General features: G+C 41.3%; 1 pseudogene; it reads right to left on the bottom strand.

The window, feature by feature from the left end:
* Window positions 1-5602: 5602 nt before the first annotated feature.
* LOC118569951 lies at window positions 5603-6422 on the bottom strand (annotated as a pseudogene).
* Between the last annotated feature and the right edge of the window lie 4684 nt (window positions 6423-11106).

The raw sequence follows: 11106 nt of genomic DNA, 5'->3' as shown, positions 1-11106 counted from the left end.
TCGGGCAGGTGTGATGGAGCACCTCTTTAATATCAGCACGTGGGAGAAAAGACACAGGTGGATCTCTGGAGAATTCCAGACCAGCCAGGGCCACATTGAAACCTTGTATCAAAACTAAATAAGCACATAATAATCATGTTTGGAAATTTATCTCTTTAAGACTTTCTCAGATTCATTTCCACAGACTAGTTAAATATTTCCAGTTAAGTCAGTAACTTCAAAAACGTGGTACCATGGTTATTTATCAATAACAAAAATGAATTGGTTTTATGTGCTAAGCTTCTATGTGCTGGAATCTGTTCTCATCAGCTCAAGTAGGTTAGCTTATAATTATCAGGGGAAAAACATAGTACACTGATGCTATTCTAATTTTATGAATGGAGAACCTAGATCTGGGGATCATGAAGGAACTCACCAGAGGTTACTCAGTTGCTGAGGGACAAAGCAAGAAACTGACCCCAAGGGCAGCTGAGCCTATCTGTGGGTCCATAGACAATGAGATTTGGGTTGTTAAGTTACTTTTTCTAAAATAAGCCCTTTGGGGGTTCTATGAGACAGAAAGTAAATGAACGCAATCTTCTATTTCTTGTCAAAAGAATAGCAATTTGGCAATACATAGTTGGGGGTTTTTCATTATGTATATCATTAATTTTACTCTTTTAAAGGTTACAAGATAACTAATAGTCAATGGAGCCTTACAGTGCATCTCAAATATGCCAACTTGTTTTTCTTTGGTGTATTTTCTGAATTTTAAAAAGTGTTTTAAACATGGACATTATTTCCCCGAGTCAAGTAAATTTTAAATGAATGAACCCTTTTGGAACAATTTTGATCAGTGCAGCTCGAAGAGTTGTGAATGCAGACTCACAACTGGTCAACGTGCAGAGACTGAGTATCTGTGAGTTCCCGGGCACCAACAGGACATCCAGATCACACTCACCCCACAAGGCTGAGGAATCAGAGAGAAATGGGAGAAAGATTATAAGAACCAGAGGTTGGGGAGGAGCCTACCGAAAAATGTCATCTGGAATGGCGGGACCACAGCACTCATGAACTCACCACAGCAGCAGTGGCCTGCAGAGGGCCTGCACAGGATCAAGCCAATCAGCATTCTACCTCATAAACCTCACTTGTAAGGGGGCAGCCAGGGAGAGTTGACAGCTTCCAGAGGAAGAACAGTCAGTTTTCTTTAACGATGCAGCTCCTGATGGGTTGACTAAGCTCCAGGATGGCCCCACGCCCAGGAGTGTGTAGAAAACACAAATTGGAGTGGGTAGGTTATTTTAAAAGAATCTGGGCCCCCCTGGCAGTGGAATCAGGATCCATCCCTAGGGCATGAGCCGGCCTTTTGGAGCCCACTACCTATGGTGGGACACCTTACGCAGTCTTGGTTCAGGGGAGGGGCTTGGACCTGCCTCAACTGAGTGTCTCAGGCTCTGCTGACTCCCCATGGGAGGCCTTGCCTTGGAGGTGGTGGGAAAGGGGTTTGGGATGGCCGGGAAGGCGATCTGTGGTTGGTATGTAAAATGAATAGAAAATTTCTTAATAGAAAAGAAAAAATAATACAAACACAAAATTTGGGTGGTAAGGAGGTAGGGATGTGTAATGGCTATTCTTGGTTGTCAACTTATCTACATAGAATTAACTAAAAGGGCCCACCTTTGAGGGATTTTTTTTCTTAATTAAATCATGCCAAGTGGGAAGACCCACTTCTAATCCAGAACTGAAGACCAGCTGAGACCTCAAACCTCATAGACTGAACAACTGCTTGATTCTTGGACTTTCCATCCATAGTCAGCTTTTGTTGACTGTTTTTTATTATCTTCAGTGGCTGCTCTTAAGCAATGACTTCGGCTGCAAGGGCCGCAGCCTGAGGGGATTCTGTTTCCTCAGGCACTGACTCTTTCAAAGCTACTAAGGGAACTTATGTAAATCTAAAGAACTCACAATTCAGCAGTTTAGGTGGAACCTGCTTGCTCAGAGAGAAAGAATAACTAGTAGCTAGCCTTTTCCCTTTACAGGCATCTTCCAAAAAAACCCAGAGTCCTTCTCTCAGCCCCCACTTAAAAAACCCTTGCTATATGTGGTTCCTCCTTATCACTTCCTGTCAGCTACTTGCTGACTCAGCCTCCTGCTCATATTAATTTTATTTAATCAAACACATCTTTGAATTGTTAACAAAAGCAGTAGGAAAAATGCAACACACTTTAAAATAATATTCCCCAACTGTCAGCAATTGTTGGACTAGCTAGACCAAGCCTGGAAGCCATTCTAATAAATCACACACACACATGCACACGCACATGGGAGCACAAACACACACACCCAGAGACAGACAGACAGACAGACAGACAGACAGACATATAGAGAATAGTTCTATAAGTTGTGTTCCTCTAGAGAACCCTGACTAATACAGGATGCATCTGGGTGAAGTTACAAGGAGAAATAAATACACTGTATGACATTCTCAAAAAATTAATACAAATATTATTTTTAAAAGAATAATTTTGAGTGAGAGTTGCTCAGAAATTTTTTTGTGTGTCTTTAAATGGTGTGTTTTCCCCCCCAAAAAAAAGTTCCCTTTCATAACAGAATGGGAATTATGATGTCTCTTTCATCATAATATTTTTTCTCCTCCCATATAAGTCACCAATACATGGACTTATATTTATTATGACATGTAAAATTTTAGTTCAAGAATAACACATGGTCTTACATGCCAAAGACTATGCCACTTATATTAAAATACACGTATTGCTTAAAAGAAAGTCTTCACTGAATGAAAGGCAACTATGATGAGTAGTTTCTAAGTAAACCACTTACAAGCACTTAAGACATTCAATATTCAAATAGTAGCAAACACTCATGGTGGCTCTGTTGTCTATCAGCAGGTGCTTATCGGACATCTGGTCCATGTCTAAAAGATACACACACTTTTCAAATAAACCACTGTAATGAATAATTCAAAACAAACTTACGTTTTGCCCATATTAATCCTTGCATATTTACATATGCATATTTGGTCCACACTAGTGCTCAGATATTCAAGACAAGATGTACAGTATCACATGTAATGTTAATTCAAAAATTTTAAAACTATAAGAAAAAATACTGTGCTTATACTACTCCTATACACTGCTTGGAGCTGTGTTGTGTCCTCCACAATTTATCTTGTGTTGAAGGTCCATGCCTCTGCATGAGTTTATGTAGAGATAGAGCCTTCAATAGACAGTTAAATGGAGTTATAAGAGGTCTCTCCATCCTCTCAAGTGGGTGGAGGAAATGCTATGAGAGGACACCATGTGAAAGGAGATCTTGTTTCCCCAAGCCACGGAGGGCAGCTTACCAGAAACCAACCATATGCTGCTGTGAAAATGTGAATCTCTGCTGTCAAAGACCCCAATCTATGGTGTTTTATTGCGGTAATTCAAACAGAATTAACACAAACACAAAGGGATTTTTCTAGTCAAATAAATAAAAAAGTAAAATCAAGAAGTTAAAGTTGGAAACTCTCACACTGCTTTCAAATGATGCCTATCTACAAGAAAAAAAAATCAATTGGAAAATTACTGAGCACTTACCAAAATGATCAGATTTAGAGAAACCTATTTTCAGGTGTCATTTTCTTAGGAGTACAAGTAAACTTGGCTCATTCTTGGTGTTGATCTCAGCTATCTTGTCACGGTATGGAAAATGGACTAACACGATGCCTTTCATATACAAACTAGCAGTCTAGAAGACCCAGAAGACGTCCCTCTGCCTTAACCATCCCAGAGCCATGTGACAGGCAAGTAGGAAGCACCGCTGTTTCCTAAAGTCTGGAGAATGATTACAATCAGGCAGTCCTGAGCTGCACACCAGTTCTGCCTTTTCTTGGAAGCCCCCACAAAGGCTTTTGTCTTCAGACTTAGCTTCACCTCTGCATTCTGCTTCCTGGCCATCCTGGTGTCTTTCCATATGGTCCTTTGTGGAAGAGCATACCTCTTGTGTCTAGGACATGTAAGTACAGATGTACCTTGGCTTAGGGTGGAGTTAAAAACTGCCTAAGTTGAAAACGTATTCAGTACACCCAACCTTCCAGCCATCCTGGCTTGGCAACTGTATGCTCTTTCCCCTGGTGATTATGAGGTTGACAGGGAGTCGTGTCTCACTAGTGCTGCCTAGCATTGCAAGCAGGGATTGTGCTGCACACTGCTAGCCCAGGAAAGGATCACAATTCAAATGATGAATTAGTTTCTGTTGGATAGGGATTGCTTTCATATGGTCATAAACCAAAGGAGTCATAATCTACTATTTTCTGTAAAATAAACTTTGTTTAAATTGTTTTTTTTTCCTTTGTGTGTGTGTGTGTGTGTGAGAGAGAGAGAGACAGACAGACAGACAGACAGACGAGAGAAAGAAAGACAGACAGAGAGACAGAGAAGGAGAGATAGATTCTGTGTCTATGTGGAAATGTGTATGGGAATGCTGGTGTTATGCGCATGTCTGGGAACCAAAGGAAAGCTTGCAGAAGTGAGTTCTGTCCTTCAACTGTGTGTTCCCAAGGATCAAACTCAAGTTATCAGGCTTGGCCACAAGCATCTTTAACCACTGAGTCATCTTGCTGCCCACCAAAACTGTGTGTACTCTTTGTTTTGTCCTGTCTCCTCTGGAGGCCAAACTTGCCTGACGGTCATTTAAAAGAACCTAAGGGCTTGGAGTGTGTCTCAATGGTGGGTCGCTTGCCCACCATGCCAGAACTCTGGGCTGAAAAAAAGAAAAGTATAAAATACAGAGATGTATGGACATTGCTATAAAATCTTACATTAGAAAATGGCAGAGGGGCCAGGGAGATGGCCTAGCAGGTAAACAGTACCTGCTGAGCAAGCCTGAGGGGTTGAATTCTGAAATCGTGTTTTTGTTTTTATAACAATGGAGACTGGTAAATCCTCCAGCCCGTTTGGAGCATTTAACACAGCAGCAAACTAAAGTGGGGGACCCTTCCTCAGACGTGGTGGAAGGCAAATAATGACCAGACATTGTCTCTTGAATTCTACGCATGCGTGTGGGAGAGTGTTCCCAGAAGTGCAGTTGTCTGAGGAAGCCAGAAGAGGGCTTCGGATCCCTTGGATTTCCAAGCAGGTTTGAGCTGCCAGACATGTATGCTGGGAACCCAGTTTGAGTCCTCTGCAAAAGCAGTACTACCTCCGGAAAATTGCCCTGAACCAAAACTTAAAATAAGGGAGTCATAAAGGAAAAGATTGACAAATGTCATTTCATTTTTAAAAGTTCTATATTAATCAAGGCGCCGTAATCAACATGAGCAGGCAAAAGATATATATTAGAACTCCATAAAGATTTTTTTTTTTGGTTCTTCAAAAATTTATTGAGCAGCTAAGGATACAAAGGTATTAAAACATGGTCAGAGATGAGGCATATGCACAAGTGTAGAAAGCAGTAAAGTTCTCTGCATCACAAGAGTGAAAGAAAAATGCTTTAAGAAAATAAGAGATTGCTTCCAGCGTGCAAGGGGGGAATGGATGGCCAATCAGGAAAGGGGATTGAGATTAAAATAGAAGACTTTAGTCTGGATTGTTGATGGTACTCAGTATGGAATATATTTGTTTCTCCTTTTCCTCTTTCCCCATCTTTGGGCTTAATTTACCAGTAGTGCCCAGGACTGTTCAATGCGCTTTTTCTATACTTGCTTGCATTTTTGCCTTAATGTCTTCTACAGAACTAGGTCCTTTTGGTGTTTTAGGAGTTTTTTCCTGTTTTTTGAAAGACTCTTGACCCTTTGATCTTGGTGTTGATGGTTTTAAGTCTTTTCCATTTTGGTTTGATTTTTGTGCATTTTTGGCTGGGGTATCTCATACAGATTTCTTCACTGGAACTTTTTCTTCAGCTTCCTCATCATCAAAATCATCATCATCAAAATCATCCTCATCATCTTCGTCATCATCCTCATCAAGTTTTACTTTTTTCTGGGGAACCTTGTTACCACCTCCAGGAGCAGATCGTTTTCCAGACATACTTAAGAGTTTCACATCCTCCTCATCTTCATCTTCTGACTCTGCATCTTCCTCTACAGCTACTAGGTGCTGTCCACTAATGTGCACAGGTCCCGAACCATACTTCAACCTTAAGACCACAGGTGGTGTAATTTCAAAGTCCCCAAAAGAAACTGTTGGTTGTACAGACATTTTCAAAGTTGCCAGTGTTATTTTAATTGGACTGCCTTCATAGTTCATTGCTTCTGCCTCTATGATGTGTAACTCGTCTTTTGCCCCTGCCCCTAAAACTAACCGTTCTTAGTGATAGCTGGTGCTCATTCCCATCATTATCCACCTTAAAGTGATCACCCTTGTCAGCTTTCAGTTCACAACCGAAAAGGTAGTTCTAGGACTGAGAGGGCTCCTGTCCAGGTCCATCGACTCTTCCATGAGGTGGAGGCGCGCACTTTGGTGTGAGAGAGGTTGGACGGAGGAAACTGCCTACTGCTCCACAGAACTGACACGGAGGACGGAATCATGCCAGGGCAGAACTCCATAAAGATTCTTATAATCAGATGGAGGAGTAAGTTGTACATCACAGACAAAATTGTAGATGAACTTGACTATTGACGTGTAAACAATACAATACAGCTCTTTAAAAGATTAAGTAGGTTATGTATGCATTGATGGGGTAAGTTCTTTATAGCACAATTAATAAAGAAAAATCATATATAGAAAAGCTGCATTCCACATGCTCTGGTGTCAGTTTCTGGAAACAAACTGAAGCACAGTCATCTAATCAGGTCAGCAATTTGGGCTGGGCTCCGGGGGGGTGGTTCTTACAGCATGGGCGGGCCTCCAGGGGCTGGTTCCTATAGCATGGGCGGGGCTCCAGGGGTGGTTCTTACAGCATGGGCGGGGCTTTAGGGGCTGGTTCCTATAGCATGGGCTGGGCTCCAGGGGGTGGTTCTTACAGCATGGGCGGGGCTCCAGGGGTTCTTTCCTATAGCATGGGTGGGGCTGCAGGGGGGCAGTTCTTACAGCATGGGCGGGGCTTTAGGGGCTGGTTCCTATAGCATGGGCTGGGCTCCAGGGGGTGGTTCTTACAGCATGGGCGGGCCTCCAGGGGTTGGTTCCTATATCATGGGTGGGGCTGCAGGGGGGCAGTTCTTACAGCATGGGCAGAGCTCTAGGTCAGGGCTCTTACAACATGGTCTTAACTCACAGACTCACGACAGCGTGGCTGCCATCAGCTGGGCTCATTCCTTTGTTTGTATTCACCTACTGAACACACAGAGTACCTGTGCTCCTTTTCTTCGTAGTCCCTCATTCTTCAGGTTGCAAATCTAGGCTTGATCCCATGTTTTGGTTTGGCGTTTTAATACAATCAGATTGAAGCCACGGGGCCTCTTGAGTCCCAGCTTCACCTCTACTGCACACCACTAGTTGTGTTAGCATCTCTTCCAGTTCTATGACAATACCTGACGTAAACAAAGGAAGAAAGATTCATTTTGGAGTCAGCGGGTTCAGTCCATGGTCACTTGGCTCTGCTCACCAGTTCTGTGCACAGTGGTGAAAGCATGGGGAGGAGGCAGCAAGCAGAGGAAGAGGATATAGGAAGGAGCCAGGGTAAATATTGCCCCTCGGGACACGCCCCTGTGACCTGCTTCCTATATTAGACCCTACATCCTAATAATGACGTCATATTATAGATCCATTTAGGGATCAATCCATTCATACATTCGGCCAGAGCTCCCACGATCTAGTCATCTCTAGAGATAAAACAGACGAAGTGTGCTTCACTAGTCTCCTAGGTGTTTTTTCATCTTATCAGTTGACAATCAAATTACCTATCACATTAGTCAAAACCAGCCACAGGGCTAGCCCAGATTCGAGTGGTAGGAAAAACATTTTGCCTGTCAATGTGATGGACTGTTGTTTGAATCTTAGATGGTCTTTTAATTGAAAACAACAACAACAAAAAAAAAAAAAAACAGAGCCAGATATCAGGGTAAAAGCTGAAAGATCAGAGAAGCAGAACAGCCAGCTGCTAGTTCTTACCTCTACAAAATCCTTAATCTAAAGAGAATGAGTTCCTGTTTCCTCACGCCTTAGATCCCTTTCTCTGCCCAGACATCTCTTCTTGGAATTAAAGGCATGTGTGCTTCCCAGTAAAGGGATTAAAGGTGTGTGTCACCACTGCCTGGCTCTATGTCCAGTGTGGCCTTGAACTCACAGAGATTCAGACAGATCCCTGCCTCTTGAGAGAGGGGATTAAGAGTATGTGCCCCCACTGTCTCTCTATGTCTAATTTAGTGGCTGGCTCTGTCCTCTGATCCTCAGGCGAGTTTATCAGGGTACACAATGTATCACAACATGTGAGGACCAATTTTGCAATCCACGAAACCCCACTTATAAAGTTTATTCAAGAATAGAACAAGTAATGCCATGTATACATATATTAGACAAGCATAAATTAAAAATACATATATTAGGTAAGTGTGCAATATCAAACACACATACACACACAAATAGCAGTGATTCTCAAGCTAAGGTAAGAGGTTGTTAAAATATCTTCTATTAATTATGCTTTTGAATTTTTATGCTGGTAATTTGTGAGTTGCCTATATACATATAAATGTGAAATTTTAATGTAATAAACTCTAAAACACTCTCCAGGTATAGGGGTTAATAATCAAGGACCTGAACTTATCTCCAGAAAAGATCAACTCCTGTATTTCATTTGTTTTCCCCAGATATTTCATTCATTAGGTGTTATTAAGTTGTAACTTTTCTCTTTTTGTTTGTTTGGGGGGTTTTGTTTTGTTTTGTTTTGAGACAGAGTTTTTCTGTATGACAGTCCTGGCTGTCCTAGAACTTACTTTGTAGACCAGGCTGGCCTCGAACTCACAGAGATCTCCCTGCTTCTGCCTCCCAAGTGCTGGGATTAAAGGCGTGCCCCATCACCACCCAGCTAAGATATAACTTTTTAAAATAAATGACCTCACACACAGAGTATCAACTGTTTGAATCATGCATATGCCAAGAGCTAAACAAAAATACTTTCTCTTCACGTTAAACTAGATTCCCTTTGTAAATGTTCATAATATTAAAACTCAGCAGGCTATTAAGGAATTGAACTTTAATCTGCAGGGTGTAAAATGTTTAACTTGTAAATCAATGATAATAAGTTTGTGTGTTCAAAGCATAACTTACTAAGTTCCCTAGCGGCACCTGACAGCCTTCAGGAACACCTTTAGTCCAAAGTAAATTAAGACAGGAAAAGGAAAAATATGTTTTCCTAGGTGGGGCAGACCCCTATGAAGAAAGACAAATTAACAAACGAAAAGCAAGTTCAAGTTTCATGGAATGGCGCTATGATTTTAATGTCTGTGTCCCTTCTCAGATTCGGATTGAAACAGCTTTAGTTCACGTTGAAACAAAACGCATGTGGTGAAAGTATCCAAGGATGGACTTGGGTGATGATCAAATTATGAGAGTGAGTCCCCATAAGTGGGATTAGCATCTTTACTAAAGGGCTCCTGGGTGATGGGGAGCCCTTTCTTGACCGGTCAGCTATGCAGTGGTCCTCCCCTCTGGAAGAATAAAGGTGCCATCTTGGATGCAGAGAGCAGCCTCACCATACAATGCCAGCATGTTGATATTAGACTTCTCAGCTTCCATAACTGTATGAAATACATTTCTATTCTTTATTAATTGCCTTGTCCCAGGCATTTTGTTATAGTACCACAAACACAATAATACATATACCTCTTGTGTACAAGGGAGGTACCAGGGAAAATTAATAAATCTCAAACAGGTAGTTTAAATTCCAAGAAGGCTGGTTATGGGGAGGGCTTGGTTATGGGGATCAGTCCAAGAAATATAGTGAGTAAGTTTTGTTAGGCTTCTGTTGGTAAGAGTTTCCGGCTGGTTATTTTACTCATCCTTTCTCTTGGCTGTCTTATACATGGATATTTCCTTTTTAAATGTGATTTTTCTCTCACACAGAGATAACTTCTCTTTTAAGAGCATCCGTTGTGATTGCTGTTTCCCAGAATAACTAGCTCGAAATATTCTTTACGCAAAAGAGGCTTATTTTGGAGCAGCATATTGTAATCTCCTGCAGTCATATGTTTCGGGGTGGCAACTTCCCATCTATCTGAAGAGCAGGCATTCTCAGAAAGATTTATTTCAGAATCTGACCGTGAAATCCAACAAAGCTGTTAGTGGCAGAAGCAGCCAGCCTCTCCCATTGACTGACACTCTGTCCACTTGAATGTTCTCTCTTCCCTTCTCACCTCCTGAAGGTGCAGCCTCAGCCTTCTTTCACCCGCTTCATCTGCTTTTTTTCTGGGATATTTTCCCCCTAGGCAATTTCATGTTTATTGGGTTGTAAAAAAGGCTGTCATATTTCAAAACACAAATAAGCCATCAAATGATCATACTGCCTTGTGTCCTTAACCACAATTAACAGCGTGACAACCTGTTGGCTGCTGCCCCAAAATAATTTCCATGTTATGAAGAGATCCTGCTTTACAATCAGCCATTGTCTCAAGCCACATGATGTTTCCCCTTTTCTGATCTCCCAGTTCACTGTGGAGGAGAATGTGTTTTCTCCTCACACTTCACTCCCCGATTCCCATGACATAAAAACAAAAGAAATTCAAAACTATAAGCTATGTCCAGGTCAAAGTGATTTTTATTTGTTTAACAAAACTTGTATAATACTAATGTATACTCTAAATTCATCAGGCTGTATGAAATATTTTGTACTGAGGTAACATTAGAAAGAGGTTGAAATATTTAAAATATCTTTAATACACAAATATTTAGTATCATGTAAATAAAAATAACAGCCCTAAACACTAGGGCTTAGGGCTCATGTTTTTGCTCCTAAAAATGGAAAATATGCAAACCAAAAACCCAGTCTTGTCTATATAGTATTCACTTCAAACTTTATACTTAGAAATTTGCATGCTGAAGATGTTAAAAGGGTAGGTGTAAGCCTACCCGATCTGGATCACACAGGCTAATTTCTGTCCTAGTCTCCTCAAAACAAACAGGTCAGTATGGATGGATCTTTGCTTACCCACTTACAAAAAAATTATACGAACAATGTTAAAAGATCTCA

Source organism: Onychomys torridus, chromosome 18 (genome assembly GCF_903995425.1).
Source record: "Onychomys torridus chromosome 18, mOncTor1.1, whole genome shotgun sequence".
In the NCBI taxonomy this organism is placed as follows: Eukaryota; Metazoa; Chordata; class Mammalia; order Rodentia; family Cricetidae; genus Onychomys; species Onychomys torridus.
The sequence above is the reverse complement of the archived record's forward strand: the minus strand, read 5'-3'. Positions and strand labels throughout refer to the sequence as shown.